We start from the raw sequence: 18,511 nt of genomic DNA on the forward strand, positions 1-18,511 counted from the left end.
GCAGTAAGGAAAAAAGACTAGTAAAAGCTTTGGCATTTCTGATAATATTTGCAGATAATTAAGATATATGTGCAGTGATGTGAGAAGTTTTGTTCTGAGAAGCACACAGTGATGACATTAATGCAAAATTAATGGAATGAGGGTCTGTAAGGGTCAGATTTTGATACCTAATGTATTTTATTATTGTCATGATAGCATTGAAATATTTAAAACATAATTTACAGTCAAATTCAAGTTAGGCAATTGCAGAACACCCAAATATCACCATATAGCCTAAGTAAAAAAACCCATGATCTGTTAATACAGTATAAAATGGCCAATACATCAAGTAACCCAAATTATATTTTGTATCTCTAGACATCACTTGAGATTATGGAGTGAATTCACTTGTTAGAGCTGCCGCAACAAAGTACCACAGACTGGGTAAAAAATAGAAATTTATTTTCTCAGAATTCTGGAACTAGAAGTCCAAAATTAAGATGTTGACAGTGTTGGTTTCTCCTGAGGCCTCTGTCCTTGGCTTGTAGATACCCTCCTTTCCTGTGCAGCTTCACATGGTCTGTGTGTATGTGTGTCCGTGTCCATGATTCTTCTTCACATAGGACATCAGTCATATTGAATTAGGGCCCATTCTAATGATTTCTTTTGAACTCAGTCATCTTTCCATAGCCTCTGTCTCTAATCACAGCCACATTCTGAGGCACGAAGGAGTAGGACTTCATCACATAAATTGTGTGAGGGACACAATTTAGTTCATAATGTGGAGTTTCATGATTTTCTACACTCTTGTTAAAGAAACTTCTTCCCATCACAACAAGCAATACGCAACTTCCCAATATTTAGTCATGTATTTGTGTGTAGACACATTTATAGAAATAAAATGTAAGTGTATTTATGCACCACTACTTTGCACTCACACAAAATTGTTAAATGTCTTTAAAGAATCATTTGACATTTTAAGGGAAAAAAGAAGCTGTTTTGGGGGTTCTGGAATGATTTCTCCTTTGGCTATTTGCAATTATCACATGGACTTGTGTAAACCAACCAGTATCAAGTTAAAAGAAAATCAGATCAATGGTTAGAAAAATCAAAACAGATGCTCATTAGATTCGTCTAAGTCAGAATTAACTCCACCTTTCAAATTTTGTGGGAATCGTGCTTAACATCTGCAGAACAAAGCAAATACATTTAATTCACCACAGCCTTGAGTTTATAGTTCAAATTTGGCCTCTCTGATCTATTATATTTGTGCTAAAAAGCTAAGGAAGTAAGTTAAAAAAACAGAGAAACTAGAAATATTAACTTTTCTATTCCAAGATCATCATCCCCCCTAGGTTTCATTTTGTGTAACTCAGGGAAGTTTTCGGTATTAAAATAGAATATTGTCCATTCTCAACTTATAAACCAGATATGTTCCAAAAGTTCATTTGAAAGTCAGTTATTAGAGACTTTCAAGAAATTTTCCCATAGACATAATGTTATTTATGATAATTACACTCTGAGGCCAGTCCATAAAACCTTGCTTAACTCCCATCACTCAAAGTATGGTATTGACAGTATAGTGCTATGAAAACTCCTAACCACCTAAAACACTGCCTTGATGGAAAAAGAAATAGTGTCATGAGGATAAGATATATTTTAAAATCTATCAGTGTGCTTTTCTTGTTTCTATTTCCCTCTGATTTGCCAGAAGCATCCATTTGTATCAGGGGAAGTTAGGATTGTTGCCACAGGAATACAAAGAGTCTGTATTCAGCTTTGGACAACTGGCATAGAATATTTGAGACTAGAGTCATGAAATCCAGAATTTATCCAGAGAAAAAGAGTTTTTAAATTTCTAGCCACTCATTACATAGCCACACATCTCTGAAGAGTTAGACCTTGAAGGCAGGATGAGCCAGGGCCGGAGTGAGTTCAGAGTACAACAGGAGATACCTTCCTGCTACATGAAGGGCAGGGGGCAGGGCAGGAAAGACAGGAGGAAGGCAAGCTGTTAGCCTAGAATGTGAAATACTGAGGAGGGATTTAGAGGAATGGGAGGCAAAGCCAGAGGGAGACAGTTGCATTTCACCTGCCATTTTGAACTCCAGAAAGGAGATGATGATACAGTGTATCTTGCAGCATCACTGGTCCTTCATCAGGACCAACTGAGCCGAGAGGTCGGACCTCAGGCTCAGCAGACTCCATTCAGCCTGCTGGCTCCAGGGTCTCGCCTAGACATTTTGCAATAGACAGCTATGAAAGCCAGGTGCTGGACACAGATCTAAGACCTCTATAAGGCACAAAATTACTGTTCCTTGACATATGTGTTCGATTCATTTTTCTTCATTCCACTTCACCTCCACCAGGGTGAGGACTCATTTGGGATGTTAGACTAGCCCAAAGAAATAAAGAAGCTTCATTTTCTTTGCATATCACTGTACATTCTATATATTTTAAATCATTTGTCATTTTAAAAGCAAAGGTATGCTTAACTGGAATTAATTGTGAGAAGAGTCCTATGAGACAAATATTATACCTCTACCACTGAGGAAATTGAAGTAATTTTGTCCCAAATGACACAGCTTTTGAATGGAATAGCTAGGGTGTGAATCAAGTTGAGTCAAGCTCTGGAAAGTCATGCTTTCCCAAAGAATTCAATTATAGTTTGTAGTGTCTGGATCACATATTCCCTTTATCTCTCTCTTTTTTTTTCTTGGTTGGGGAAAGAGTGGCTGGAGATGGCAGGTCTCAGGACCTGGGGCTGAGAACAAATAAAAATCAGAGCCTCTTGATGAAGGTGAAAGAAGTGAAAAAGCTGGCTTAAAACTCAACATTCAAAAGTCTAAGATCAAAAAAAGAAAAAAAAAGTCTAAAATCGTGGCATCTGATCCCATCACTTCATGGCAAATAGATGGGGAGAAAATGGAAACAGTGGCAGACTTTATTTTCTTGGGCTCCAGAATCACTGTAGACAGGGCCTGCATCCATGAAATTTAAAGACACTTGCTCCTTGGAAGGAAAGCTATGACAAACCCAGACAGCGTATTAAAAAGCAGTGATGTCACTTTGCCGATAAAAGCCCAGATAGTCAAAGCTATGGTTTTTTCAGTAGTCATCCATGGATGTGAGAGTTGGCCCATAAAGAAGGCTGAGTGCTAAAGAGTTGATGCTTTTGAACTGTGGTGCTAGAGAAGACCCTTGAGAGTCCCTTGGACATCAAGGAGATCAAACCAGTCCATCCTAAAGGAAATCAATCCTGAATATTCACTGGAAGGACTGATGCTGAAGCATCAATACTTCTGCCACCTGATTCGAAGAGCTGACTCCTTGGAAAAGACCTTGATACTGAAAAAGATTGAGGGCAGGAGGAGAAGGGGGCCACACAGAATGAAATGGTTGGATGGCATCGCTGACTCAATGGACATGAGTTTGAGTAAAGTCCAGGAGCCAGTGAAGGACAGGAAAGTCTAGTGTGCTGTAGTCCCTGGGGTCACAAAGAGTTGGACATGACTGAGTGACTGAACACTCAGTGAGTGAAGAGCAAGACCAACTACACCTTACGTATGATATAATCTCCTAATGATGTCTTAGATTCTAGGCTGCTCTCTTATTTCTTCAGGGATTCACTTATTTGCTTTTTGTTTTCACTGCCATCACCTGACCAGGGCCTCTTTCTTCTGTTATTCTTAAACTCATTTCACTTAATCTGCTTTTGCCATGTGGCAGTATTCCAAAGGGGGCATAATTCATAGGACATTTGCTATATCTTTCTGGAGATTCAAGTTTACTCAGTGATAATTGACACACTTTTAAAAATATTCCAATCAGGCACCAAAATAATGAGGGGAAAAGCAAGTTTGGTATGAAATTTTGAGATATAGACAAGATTGCTAGTGAGAGATGCTTTGGCCTACAGCTCCAGACCCCTGGGGTATACACTTAATTAACTCTGCTGTTTACACCAGTGTATTTTGATTAAAAAAAAAAATCTTAGAGAATCAGAGTGTTAATGGAAGCATTTTGAATTTTTCTTAGAGACTTCTCTGCTAACAATAGTATGGAAGCCAGGCTTGTCCCAGAAGAGTAACTAGGGCAGGGATTTACCCCCAAGAAACCAAAATATAGAGGAAGGGTGACAAAAAAATTAAGCAATAATTTTAAAAGCTTAGTACCAAGTTTTTAAATTAGCTAAAACAGAAATAATTAGCCAACACAGGAAGTTACCAGATGGCCCAGCCTTGTTATTAAAACCCATCTGTGAGCCACATTATAAATCGAACTGCTCATTTGAGGAAGTTTTGTTCTCACATCAATTGCAGAACTGCCAGTGAAGACCCTGTTCCCCTGATCCCTCTGGTCCTAGAGCCCATCTTTTCTCCTCTACCCTCCCAAAACCTGGTTTGCTTCAAAAGGTTTGTGACGAAAGGCTAAACTTAGGACTTTGTATATACAAAAGAGGGATTCCCTGATGCCTCAGTGGTAACAAATCACCTGCCAGTGTAGGAGACTCGGGTTCAATCCCTGAGTGAGAGATCCTGGAGAAGGGCATGGCAACTCACTCCAGTATCCTTGCCTGGAGAATCCCATGGACAGAGGAGCCTGGTGGGCTACAGTCCACAAGGTCGCAAAGAGTTGGACACGACTGAAGTGACTCAGCATGTAGGGTTGCTATTAACTAGACACACTGCTGGATCCTCCTTAACTTGTATAGGGCCAACATCATGCTATGGATCTTTGTTCATGTTATTGTTGTGTTCGTCACTCAGTAGTGTCTGACTCTTTGCGAGCCCATGGACAGTAGCCAGACAGGCGTCCCTGTCTGCGGAGTTCTCCAGGCAAGAATGCTGAAGTGGGATGCCATTTACTTCTCCAGAGTATCTTCCTGACCCAGGGATCAAACCCAGGTCTCCTACACTGCAGGCAGATTCTTTACCTTCTGAGCCACCGGGGAAGCCCACTATGGATCTACATGCATTAATTTGTCAACATGAAAACCAGGATTCTAGGAATTTCTTAGAAATTTTATTTTACAAATTTGATAACTCCTAGAGCTTTAGGCTCATGTGTCTACACTTACTAGAATGGGTGTTTGTCGCACTCCTGCCCTATGTCATCTTTTTTTGGTTGTTGTTTCCTTGGTAATAGCATATCCATTGTGGTTCAGAGAACAGCCTTACCTCCATGAGATTCAGCCTTGCTGGCATAATCAAAATGTTTTAATTCTCCCTGGTCAAGAGAGAAATACCTTTAGTGTCTGCTCCCTGGAGTCAAAGAGCTATCCTGGTTCCTGTTGATTCAGAGATCTGGTTTTTCAACTTCCCTTTTAACTTCGAGTTATTTGATATCCTTCTAATAAATTTCCATCTTTGTTTCTGTTAGCTAGAATTCCTCCACTGGTACATTAAGATGTCCCCTTTTCTAAGAATCTGTTTCAGTATCCTCAAGGCTATTCATGAGGAAGATACTAACGTAAGTGTCCTAATATAGTTGGAAAAATTAGCAAGTAGACATTGCTCCAAATCTTTGAAGCAGTGACTTCAGCTTTAAATATCAAGAGGCTATCTATTACCTAAGCTGAAGTGTGGTGTTTTGTTTTTTTTTTTTTTTTGCCAAAAAGACAGTCTACCTGGCAAGGCATATGAGCTGAGTTCAAACCCAGCTTCTGCAACTTAATACATGTGTAACCTTGGGAAAGTTCTCAAATTTCTCTTTGCTTCTGTGAGGTTGATAATAGCACATACTACAAAGGCTGTTTTCAGGTGTATAAAAGAAGACATGTAAAGTGTTTAGAACAGGGCTGGGCACATAGTAAGTATAATCAGTCAAGAAAATATCAGCTGGTGTAATTTAAATAAAAGTTCCTTTAACTTGGAATTTTATAAAACCTGTGTGGTTTAGATACTCTTCTAAAGACTCATCAGAAAATTAATGTGCAAGATAATAAAAGTTTGCTTGGCATAGTAATGATTATTTTTGTATCTTATTCTTATTTGATTATAAACTCCCTTAGAGTAAGTCCTCAGTGTTGTAGAAGACACCTGCATGCCTAAAGTGTCTTGCACATATATTATGCTTGCTTGCTAAGTTACTTCAGTTGTGTCCGACTCTTTGTGACCTTATGGACTATATCCCACCAGGATCCTCTGTCCATGGGATTCTCTAGGCAAGAATACTGGAGTGGGTTGCCATTTCTTTCTCCAAGTGATCTTCTTGACCCAGGGATTGAACTTGAATCTCTTAGCAAGCAACTGTTTTAGTCATTTGATGATATTTACTGAATGAATTAGTTTAAATCCTTCACTTGGGTACTCACCATGCACTAGATATTGTGCGAGGAATGGAGGACCCTGAGAGCAGAGCAGGTCCCTGCGAACAAGGAGCTTAAATTCTGGTGGGGAAGACACACATACTGAATGGTCACACAAATTAGATTCTGGCAAGTGCCACCATACGAATGTGTTTACTCACTCCTTCATCACAATCAGTCGTTCAGCAAATGATCATGTGGTGCTGACCTGATACCAGGCCCTGTGCTTGGAAAGGAAATAGTGAACAGAGGGATGAGGTCCTGGTCTTTACTTTCTAGAAGCTAAGTGCTATGGGAGTACAGATAAGAGAGTCCTCTGTTCTGACTTTGATGTCAGGGAAAGTTTCCCAAAGGAGATTGTGTTGAGAAGTAGAGTTTCTGCTGGCTGTGGAAAGGATGAAAGAGCATTGCAGGAAGGGAGAACAGTCCCCAGTGCTGTGAGAATCGATGACATCTTTGAAAATTGGTTAAATAAAAGTTGGTGTGGCCGGCACTCAGGATGCTTGAAAAGAGCGCCTATGCAGTTTCTACAGTTCGAGAGACTATGTTTCTTCCTCCCGTGGTGGAGGCATTTATAGTGCTCAGTATATATAGAGATTCAATATATTTGTTGAATAAATGGTTAAAGTAGGAAAACAGAAGATGTGAGTGAAAAAAAAATGAGAGGTAGATCACAAGTTGCTGAGAATACTATGCTCAGGCAGTTGGATTTATTCTGAAGCCACTGTTAGGGGATCAGAGTCTTGAGTAGGAGAGTGAAAGTCTGAGATGAAAATAGAGAGACAACTGTATGTTGAAAAACAGAAATGAGCCATCTTCCAAAACATGGGTTGTGTGTGTTGTACACTGAAAATGTTAAAGAGGAGATGAGCCATCTGTTGGGGACATGATATAGAAGACACTCGCTCCATTGAGTGGGAGTTTGGATCAGATGGCATTTCTATACCTCACACTAAAAAGTTCAGTTGGCTTCTGAAGAACTAACTCTTTTCTTAGACTCACTGGAAACAATCTTATTGTTCTGTACCTGTTTGCACCTTCCTAGTTTCTGATGCAATCATAAGGCAATAACCTTTTTAAAGGGGCAGAGTCCTTTAAAAATAACATGAGTAATGAACTCAGGGAAAAGTTTGGACAGTAGCACCTCCCTTGGTACTGTTTTATGCAAAGTACTAGAAAGGCCTGTAACAATTGAATGCTGTATTTGGGCAGCAAAATTGGTTCATTTTTCAGGTTACCAGGAAATGGGATGATTTTGGCTCCAAGGATGATGCTTTTGCATCAAGAGCCTTGGGCGAGGGCTGGCCAGGTAGAAGGGTTGAGCAATGAGCTTTACAGAGCCTCAGTTTTAAGTCTTATAGTGCCTCACCAGTACAGGGCCTAGGCCAGAAATTCTGAGCATGAGGTGTCAGCAGTGGCCACAGACTCTCCAGGTTCCCTTTTTCTTTCTCTCTGTCCCAACTTTCAATTAACAATAAAACATAGATAGAAAGATAGAAATGATCATATCCATATACCCTTTCTGTGCCCAGTTAGACTAGGAATTCACAATGAGATGTCATTGTAGATATCAGCTTTTCACTCAAGACACACAATGCCTATCATCTCTCCCAAGAAGAGGAACTGACAAGGGACCACACAGTCCATTCAAAACAAAAGATGAACACAACTCTGACAGGGCATGCTTGCTAACCAAGAAAGACATCTCATCTAATACTGATGAATTTGTTCCCATGGGAATTGTGAAAATGAACTTCAACTCCCCATTTCAACTTTCCTCTAGAAATTGTATAAAGGAAGCACATTTATACCAGTGGGGTAGGAAAGGTAAATAGCAATGAAAACAAATTAAATACAGACAGAAAAAAAAAAAGCCTTCAAAAACATAACAAATTTCCCTAATTTAATTTTACTTTACAACAATGAAAAAGAGGTAGACAAATGTGAAACTAGAAATAAATTGTGGAGCATTCCAGTTTAAAACTAAAAAACACCCTCACATTTTCTCCCCAAGTTATATCCTTCAGCTTTATCAGTGTGCGTAGTATGCAGAGATACACAATAGATAGAAAATGCAGCTTTAGAAATGTCTGAATCCAGGTAAATTCAGAGCTTTATTGTGTGTTTATGAAGACATTTCTTTTGGTCAAAAATGCCATGGTAAAGGAAGGCTTAATTCATGCCCATTATCTTTTTGATTAAAGTTTTTAACTAACTTTTACTGAAGTATAGTTGCTTTACAATGTTGTGTTAGGTTCTTCTGCACAGCAAATATGTATGTATGCAAATACAAATATGTATATACGTATACATTATACATGTGTCCCCTCTTTTTCAGATTTCCTTCACATTTAGACCACCATAGAGCACTGAGTGGGGCTTCCCAGGTGGCGCTGGTGGTAAAGAACCTGCCTGCCAGAGCAGGAGATAAAAGAGATGTGGGTTCGTTCCCTGGATCAGGAAGATCCCCTGGTGGACGACATGGCCGCCCACTCTAGTATTCTTGCCTGGCGAATCCCATGGACAGAGAAGTCCGGTGGGCTACAATCCACAGGGTTATAAAGAACCAGACACGACTGAAGTGACGTAGCATGCTCACGTGCACAGAACACTGGGTAGGGTTCCCTGAGCTATACAGTAGGTTCTCATTAGTTATGTATTTTAAAGATTGTTATTTTTAAAGGAGCTATTTGGGTCTGCATTGGTGGTGCTTCCAATCTTAATGATTAATGTCATGATGAAAACCTTGACAGGTAGCAACTCAAGACTTACAGAAGTCCTAGTTTAGAACAAGCCTGTAGGCTTGCTTGTTGCCTGCTCATTCCAGGGTAAAAAAAGAGGAGTCCAATATAGTTCACCCCAGAGCCTGCCTAGCGTCCTCTTTGTGGCCTATGCCTTGATACTGTTATTGCCCTCGCGGCACCCCCGCCCCCGCCCCGCCCTGCTTCCTGTGGGTGGGAGGGGCTCCTCCCAGACCACTCCTTGCAGGAATTCCCATCCTGGGGAGCAGTGCTTTCCACCTTGGAAATGGCCTTGTTCTGAAACCTGCTGGCTCCACTCCTCCTACTTTAGGCTGAAAACCTTGAACCTGGTAAACTGATGTGATCACAGGTGTTCATGTGTTATCCTCTCAGGTAACCATACTGACATTTTAACATGTGCCTGACTTCCCTAGTGACTCAGTTGGTAAAGAATCTGCCTGCAGTGCAGGAGACCTGGGTTTGATCCCTGGAGAAGGGAGTGGCAGCCCACTCCAGTATTCTTGCCTGGAGAAGTCCATGGGCAGAGGAGACTGGCAGGCTACTGTCCATGGGGTTGCAAAGAGTCAGACACGACTGAACAACTAACACTCACTTTTCCTGGAAATTTAACTCTGGGGAGCGACTTAATGACAGTGGGGAGAAGGTGCTCAATATCAGCCACCGTGGAAAGTTATTCTGCATCAAAAGCCTCCAGATGAAATGTTTCTGCCATTCTTTGCTTGGTTTTAGACCCATTACTTCCCAAAACCAGACTGAAAAGGAAATTTCCACAGTGGAATGATCTTTTGTATCTATGTCATTCTGTAGAAGAACATCACCATCATCATCCTCAGCTCTGGTGGTGGTGACTATACCTTGCCCTTCTGTCCATCACAAAAGGATTTAGCAACCAAACTGTTGGACAAGTGTCAACATGTAACCACTGGGCTAACTTAACAGCCTGAGATGAATTTATATTAGGCTCTTAATGAGGTTAAAAATCCCCACCCTCTGATTACCTATCTCCTGGTGTAACTCTTCTACCTAAATGGATTTCAGTTTCCCTGGGGTTTTATTAAAATTGTTTAGCTCATATGACAGCTAATAATTCTAGTTTGTGGGAAGGAATTAAGGGGCTTATGTTGTACCTTGGCAGTAGTACATTTGGAAATAAAAGCAGACTCAAAGCACTCTGATTAATCTAGGAAAACGAGCCTCCTTCCCATTTGGTATGCCTTCTGCCTTGGCAGACTTATTCCTGATGCCAGAGTCTGATCTTAGGGTTTTTTTTTTTTCTTGGTCTTTTTTTCTTCTTGTTCTTTTGTTGTTGTTTTCTTGGAAGAATAAACTAAGCTCTACAGTCATGGCAATTTCCCTGAATTGAATTAGGTCTGTGCCTTCGTTCTTTCTGGGCTCCTTTGATCTGGATGTTTTGGCTGCCCTTGGGATAAGAACTGAGCAGCTGAAGCCCTCTGATCAAAGCTCTGGGGGATGCTACCTGTGCCCTCGCTGCCTCGCTCACTTCTCCTGGGATGTGAATGTACTCTTCACGAGGGACCCACACACCCAAGCTCACCAGGAGAAAAAAGACACAGTACGTACGAGCAGCATGGTAATTTGGACTGCAGCTGCTACAGTTAGGCTAAATCTTACCAGATGACAGGAGAACAACTAAGTCAAAATAAATAGGCTTGAGCCCATGGATCCTTGCTGAGAATAATGGATTACATAAGGGGCGCTATTTACAGACTCCGAACTGCTAAACTTTTAGCTGCAAATATGGTACTTCTTTAGTTCATTTTGGTTGTGAATTCGTATTGCTTGCAAATCTTCATATGAATTACAATAAATAGAAAGGGCAGTTCTGAAGAGAGCAACATTGCATGTCCTGTCAAGAGACTTGAGGGATTAGCAGAGCTTCTGTTTGGGGAATGACTTGGTAGTTTGGAAAACAGACACCAAGGCTTTCATGAATAGGTCATCAGTGTAAATTCAGCACAGCCAGTGCATGATAAATGTCACTACCCATATGGCTTGAGTCTTTTGGAAATGTCTCCCAGTTCTGGCCTTATCACGCAAGTACACACTGGCTACGGTGTGCTGTAGTACTAGGGTTACAAGAAACAAGAAGGGAAAGCCTAACTTTGGTCCTAGGAATCTAGCCATCTTCCCTTCACCCTTTTATCTGATTTGAGAATCACATTAACATTATTATATCTTAACATCACCATTTAGAGATGAAGAAAACGCACTCCGAAGAGATTAAGCAATGTGCCCTGCTTCACGTAGCTACATGACGCAGACACAGTCAAACCCAAGTTTTCCAGATGCCTACCTCGGTTCTAGTCCAAATCAAGCGGAGTGTTCTGTTTCCTCCCCAACTCTAAACTTTTCAACTTTTAGGTTGATCCAAATTTATGAAAACTCTTGTGCTGTTATCAGGAATCTATGAATTCATTGCTGTACCAAAGATGCCTGTGGCTTGAAAATCTCTTCCTTATATATGAATTGGTATTTTTCAAATATATATAGATGTTCTTGCTAACCTGTTCAGTTGCTCTGTCATGTCCAACTCTTTATGACCCCATAGATTGTAGCCCGCCAGGCTCCTCTGTTCATGGAATTTTCCAGGCAAGAATGCTGGAGTAGGTTGCTATTTCCTACTTCAGGGGATCTTCCCCATCCACCAGTCAAACTCAAGTCTCCTGCATCTCCTGCACTGGCAGGCAGATTCTTTCACCACTAAGCCACCTGGGGATCCCTATAGATGTTCTTATGATTAATTAAAATAGAAATTCATTTAAATATTTCTTCATACCTAGTAGTAGCATCTGATTATATATTTTCCTAAATAACACACACCAAAAGTGCAGTGGCAAGTGTGCATGGGGGAGGGCCTATGTGTTCATGACTGATTTTTAAATTACAAAATGGTCTTTATATGAAAAACATTGAGAATCACTGATATAGGATAACAGTGGAATCTAGGTTATTTTGTTGCATCTTTTCCTTTCTCTTTGTCGCTCAGATATGTTGCAAGGAGGAGGCTGCATTGCTTTTATCCTCCTTTTGTACAAATTCCCCCCAATGAACAATGATGAATCAGTCATTCCACAAGCCTGGGAGAGGAACTAGGAAACAGACGATAAAAGAGAAGATTCTCCCCGTCCCTTGTTGGCAACCGGAAACATCTGCTGGGAAAGTACACAGATAAAAACTCACAGGGTCTTTCAACATTCTCCATCACCAAGTGTCTCCATACCTGAGCATCAAGTCCCACCCTGCAACCTCTGATCACAGACAGGAAACTGAAGGCAGGCCGAGAGAGATGGAAGCAATTCCTAAAACAAACAAGTAAATAAAAACGTAATAGATACAGACACAAATAATTGATGCACATGAGCCTGAGTGACTTGGTGAGGCTGTTTTCCCAAATTAAAATTTTGTAACGTGTCCATGTTGGGCAGTCATAGAAAAATTTTTAAAAAGGCATTAAGAATTCCTTAACTTCAAAGTATTGGAAAGCCAGAAAGATCTTCCTTCAAAAAATATCCAGTGTTTTGAAGCCAGGAACTCTCTGTGGCAATTTGGGTGTGCTGTATTGGACAAAGATGGGAGAAACCTGTTACACCCAGAAATTAGCTTCAAACATGCCTGAGGACACCCACACATATAAAAGCCATCACGAAAGACTCCGTGGAAAAGAGATGGTGTTCTCCAAGACTCCTGAAAGAAATAGCTACACTTTCTGATGTTCCTCTTCTGTTGAATACAGCATTTTCTAAATCCAAGTCCATACATAAGTGGCTGAGAGGGGAAAAATAACCAACCAATCCATTACCTTGCATTGGGGGTTTAAACTACCATCCAACCTGGAGCCTCTTTTTACCTAAAATGTCAATCTAATTTGAACTTGCTTCCTTGTTTCAACATAATATTTCACTGTACTCTGCCTTTCGGCAAATGATGGTGGTGTGGCTTATTTCTCGATTCCTGGCACAAATATAAGAAAATGCAAAAAGACCTGGAGTTCATCGGAATTTCAGATACAAAGACTTTGGTCTTTTAAGAGCATTTCCTGTTTGTTCTCTTTTAAGAGCAGGGTTATGTCAGCCTTGCTCACTGCTTAATCCCCGGCACCTAGAAGACTTGCCAGGCCCTGGCATATACTAGGCACTCAACAAATATTTGTTGAGTGGATGAACGAATCCATCTCAGTCACACATCTCTTATGCTTATGAGATGAAAAATGCAAGGGAGACCTGGCAACCATTGTGAGACTGGGCTGGTTTCCGCTGGCATCCTCTTCAGCTGCAGAAAGGATAACTCATTGCCAACAGAGCTGATTCATCCAGGCTTTCATCATGAAGACTGCCATCTTGCCTCTTCTGCCAGGGATCAAATTAGGTGTGATGAATTAATCAAATAGCTGTGAAGTGAATATTAGGTGTCTGATATTGGGTGCTCATGAACTCTCACGTCCAGTCTCTTGCCTTGGTGGGCTTGAAGAGACAGCCGAGAAGAATCTGAGTTTGATCCTGTACTGAAAACATTTTCGTAGAACTAAAGTCATGATTTTCTTGTATTTAGATATATTTACCAAATCAAAACCATCTCATCCATTATGGATAACTTAATTTGTCCTGATATATCTTTATCTTTTCTAAATTAGTTATATCATGGGTATAATTTTCGAATTAGAAAAAAGTGAAAATATCACCTAAAAAAGTGAAGCACCTAGGACTTCATAGAAGATGTGGCATTTAGAAGACATCTGGTGATACAGCAGAGAAGGAAAACAACATGCCTTCCTGCCAACAGTGCAGGAGGATTCCCTTTTCGCTACATTCTCTCCAGCATTTATTGTTTGTAGATCCTTTGATGATAGCCATTCTGACTGGTGTGAGGTGATACCTCCTTGTAGTTTTGATTTGCATTTTTCTAATAAGTGATATTGAGCATCCTTCATGTGTTTATTTGCCATCTGTACGTCTTCTTTGAGAAATGTCTGTTTAGGTCTTCTGCCTAAACATTTTTTAATTGGGCTGTTTGTTTTTCTGATATTGAGCTGTATGAGTTGCTTATATATTTTGGAGACTAATCCTTTGTCAGTTGCTTCATTTGCAATTGTTTTCTCCCATTCTGAGGGTTTTAATCTTGTTTATTGTTTTCTTTGCTGTGCAAAAACTTTTAAGTTTAATTAGGTTCCATTTGTTTATTTTCATTTTTATTTCCATTACTCTAGGAGATGGGTCAAAGAGGATCTTGCTGTGATTTGTGTCAAAGAGTGTACTGCCTATGTTTTCCTCTAAGAGATTTATAGTTTCTGGTCTTACATTTAAGTCTTTAAACCACTTTGAGTTTATTTTTGTGTATGGTGTTTGGAAGTGTTCTGGTTTCATTCTTTTGTATGTAGCTGTCCAGTTTTCCCAGTACCACTTATTGAAGAGGCTGTCTTTTCTCTTTTGTATATTCTTGCCTCCTTTGTCAAAGATAAGGTGCCCATAGGTGCGTGGGTTTATCTCTGGCCTTTCTATCTTGTTCCATTGGTCTATGTTTCTGTTTTTGAGCCAGTACCATACTGTCCTGATGACTATAGCTTTGTAATATAGATACAGCCATTATGGAGAACAGTATGGAAATTCCTTAAAAAACTAGGAATAAATCTACCATATGACCTAGAAATCCCATTCTAGGGATATACACTGAGAAAACTGCAATTCTAAAAGACACATGTACCCCAGTGTTCATTGCAGCACTATTTACAATGGCCAGGACATGGAAGCAACTAGATGTCCATTGAAAGATGAATGGATAAAGAAGATGTGTTACATATATATATATATATATATATATATATATATATATATATATAATGAAATATCACTCAACCATAAAAAGGAATGAATTTGAGTCCGTGGTAGTGAGGTGAAGAAACTAGAGCCTGTTATACAGAGTGAAGTAAGTCAGAAAAAGAAAAAGAAATATTACATATTAATGCATATACATGGAATCTAGAAAAATGGTATTGATGAACCTATGTGCAGGGAAGGAATGGAGATGCAGATGTAGAGAATGGACTTGTGGACACAGTGAGGGAAGGAGAGAGGGGGGTGAATGGAGAAAATAGCACTGACATATGTACACTATCATGTGTAAAACAGAGAGCTGGTGAGAGTTTGCTGCATAACACAGGGGGCCCAGTGAGAAATGGGATCACGTTAGCAACTGGCCTGAACTGGCATTTGTGACAGTTGTTCTGTCAGAGTCTATGGTCACACTAGCCATTTTGATAAAGGGAAAATTGCTATATTTTATGGAAATTCTAAGTAACATAGAAAACACCTGAGACCAGATAAAGTACAACTACATAAGGTACGTTTCCAAGCATTACAAGATATGAGTGAAGAGAGTATGGATTTTGGGTTATGTGTTTGAATCCCAACTTTCACATTTATTGCTCTGTGATTTTGGTAACAGTTTTTTTTTTTAGCTTAGGTGTACTCATCTGAGGGTTTCCCAGGTATCACTAGTGGTAAAGAGCCCATCTGCCAATGCAGGAGACCCAAGAGTCACAGGTTCTATTACTGGGTGGGGAAGATCCCCTGGGAGAGGGCATGGCAACCCACCGCAATATTCTTGCCTGGAGAATCCCATGGACAGAGGAGCCTGGCAGGCTACGGTCCATAACGTTGCAGAGTGGGATGAGACTGAAGCGACTTAGCACACGGGTACTCATCTGAAGAGAGGGCATTATTGTAAGGATGAGATGCAATAACATATAGGAAGTATCTCTGACAAAACTTGGACTACTGTAGACACTTGATATACGTTCATTCTTCTTTTCAAATACTATTTTTTTATTGGAGTATAATTACTTTACAACATTGTGTTACTTTCTATTGTACAACGAAGTGAATCAGCCACATGTATACATATATCCCCTTCCTCTTGAACCCCCCTCCACCCCCCCATACAACCCCTCGAGGTCACACAGAGCACTCCATAAGCATGTTGCAGACCCCAGGGGAGACATACTGTGTCTATGATGCCTCTCTAAGGAGGGCAGATAATTGGGAAAGATACATCTTAAAATCTTTGCCTTCATTTAGTAGCTCGAAAACTAGTACCTAAAAGCCGACTAAGGTATTTTGAAGCTTCATCTGTGTGTATGTGAGAGAGACAATCAGTTATGGTTCAAATGGAATACATTAGTTTCTCATTTCTCCTCAAGATATACTATAAACCTTTAATTACAGGAGAAGGACCAGCCCACAGTTTCCTTTTCCACCTCTACTAGGCTGAGGAGGACATGCATTAGAAAACCTGATGATCCTGCACCCTCTGGAGGGAAATGTAAGGAAGAGGTCAATTAGTTTCTGATTGTGTGAGTGTGTGTTGGTCACTCAGTCAAGTCTGACTCTTTGTGACCCATGGACTGTAACAGCTCAGCGGGCTCCTCTGTCCATGGAATTCTCCAGGCAAGAATACTGGAGTGGGTAGCCATTCCCTTCTTTAAGGGATCTTCCTGACCCAGGGATTGAACCTGAGTCTCTCACATTGCAGGCAAATTCTTCACTGTCTGAGCCACCAGGGAAGCCCTGGTTTCTAATTAGATAAGCCTATTCTTGCTCTTTAGCCAATTGACATGATAATAAATGGATTCACAATCCATTTATTCACAATTATAATCATTCACAAATATTTTAGTCAGCTAAGACCAAAACTATTCCTGTTTTCAGGTGAACTCGGACAGAATAAAGGATATTAAAAAATGGGGGAGGAATTGAGTGAATAAATCTGGGTGTCAAAAATATGAGTTTGTGAGAAAGTTCAAAGTGGAAATTGTTTAAAAATAATATTTTTTCAATTTGCAAATGAATCAGAAATAGGGTTTCTCAATTTTAATTCCCTTTAAGATTTTTAATATGTTGGCATTTGTTTTTGTTCCTCAGAATCTGGACCCCTTCTGGTCAGGGTGCAGATGACTAGGGTTGAAACATGTGATTGATGCTTAGTCACTTGGATCCTCCACAGGGGACCCTGAATTTTGAGGGGGTAGTACAAAGACACAGTTTAGAAATTATTCCCATGAGCTGCAGTTGCTATTGTTGTGTATGGTATCCAACTGTGGCCATGGTAGAGATATCTGTGGGGATGCTTTACACAGATTCTTCACCTGGATTGCTTCATGGGTTTCCATGATTCTAACTGCCTTGGTTCTGGCTTTCCCCACCCCAAACTTTTGTTCTCCAGCCTTCCTATTGACTGGGGCCCCTAAATTATGGACATGTGCTAAGTCACTTCAGTCATGTCTGACTCTGCGACCCTATGGAATGTAGTCCTCCAGGCTCCTCCGTCGCTGGGAATCTCCAGGCAAGGATACTGGAGTGGGTTACCAACCAGGGAAGCCTATTTCTAGTAATTTCCTTTCTTGCTTAAGTCAAAATATATTTTTATTGCTTGAAACCAAGACCTGACTAATAAATATTATGAGATTTTAAACATTATATTTACATTCAACTTTTCAAGAATACGTGTTTTGTGAGGAAAAAATTCACTTATGTTTAAGTATTAAGGGAATATAAAGAGAGTGGACAGCTTGAAGTGAAGCTCACCCGCAGGAACTTACCAGATATACCCAGTAAAAGGGTTTGGAAGGCACTAGTAGGTGTGGATTAGCCTGGAGAGGGAGGGAAGGCAGGGCAGGTGGTAGGCATAGCAGTTGTAGCCAGCCTGATTCTAACTCTTGAGGACATAGGTCGTCTTTAAAAGAAGCAACTCTTTTAAAGAGAATGAGAGCTGCTGCATGATCTCAGGGAGAGATCTCCAGTCTGACTGGTTGGGTGCCATTTCCTATTCAGCTCTCTTAGCAATAGCTTCACCAGCTACCACTTGGTTTCAAACCACGCATCTCTGGGAAACACAATAGAAGGCAGAAGTTGGCTAACTCAAAGAAACACCTGGAGACCAACAACATCTTTTTTCAATTATGCTTTTGAATTGGGCAGGGAGTGAAAATTCCACTGAGGGCCCAACAGGTGATCTCCTTTGGGCTATGGACAAAGGCCACATGCTCGTGCGACTAGTTAAGCTCCCTGCTTTGTGTCCCAGCCAAACATAACACACTACCTATCTGAATAGAAGACAGTGAGTCATGCGGCCTCAGAAACTCACTCTCGTGAGAGGATGTGTACCTGTGCCTGAGTCTGGGCGTGTCATCTGTCCATGACCACAAAATATTATTACTTGCTTTCTGAAAGGCAATTAAAAATCATGTCCCTAAGGGTTTGGGAGAATCCCTCAAAACTGCTGGGAGAAATCATAAAGTATCAGGACTTAGGAATGACGATTTCCATAGGCAGCTAAAACCTTGGCCCCTCCTGGCTCTTCTGCAGTGGGGGGAGGGGGGAGGGTGGAGGGGGTGAAGGGTATATAGATCCATCTGGAGAGCATGAGGCTCACTTCCTCCTTGGTGTTT

Source organism: Cervus canadensis, chromosome 21 (genome assembly GCF_019320065.1).
Source record: "Cervus canadensis isolate Bull #8, Minnesota chromosome 21, ASM1932006v1, whole genome shotgun sequence".
In the NCBI taxonomy this organism is placed as follows: Eukaryota; Metazoa; Chordata; class Mammalia; order Artiodactyla; family Cervidae; genus Cervus; species Cervus canadensis.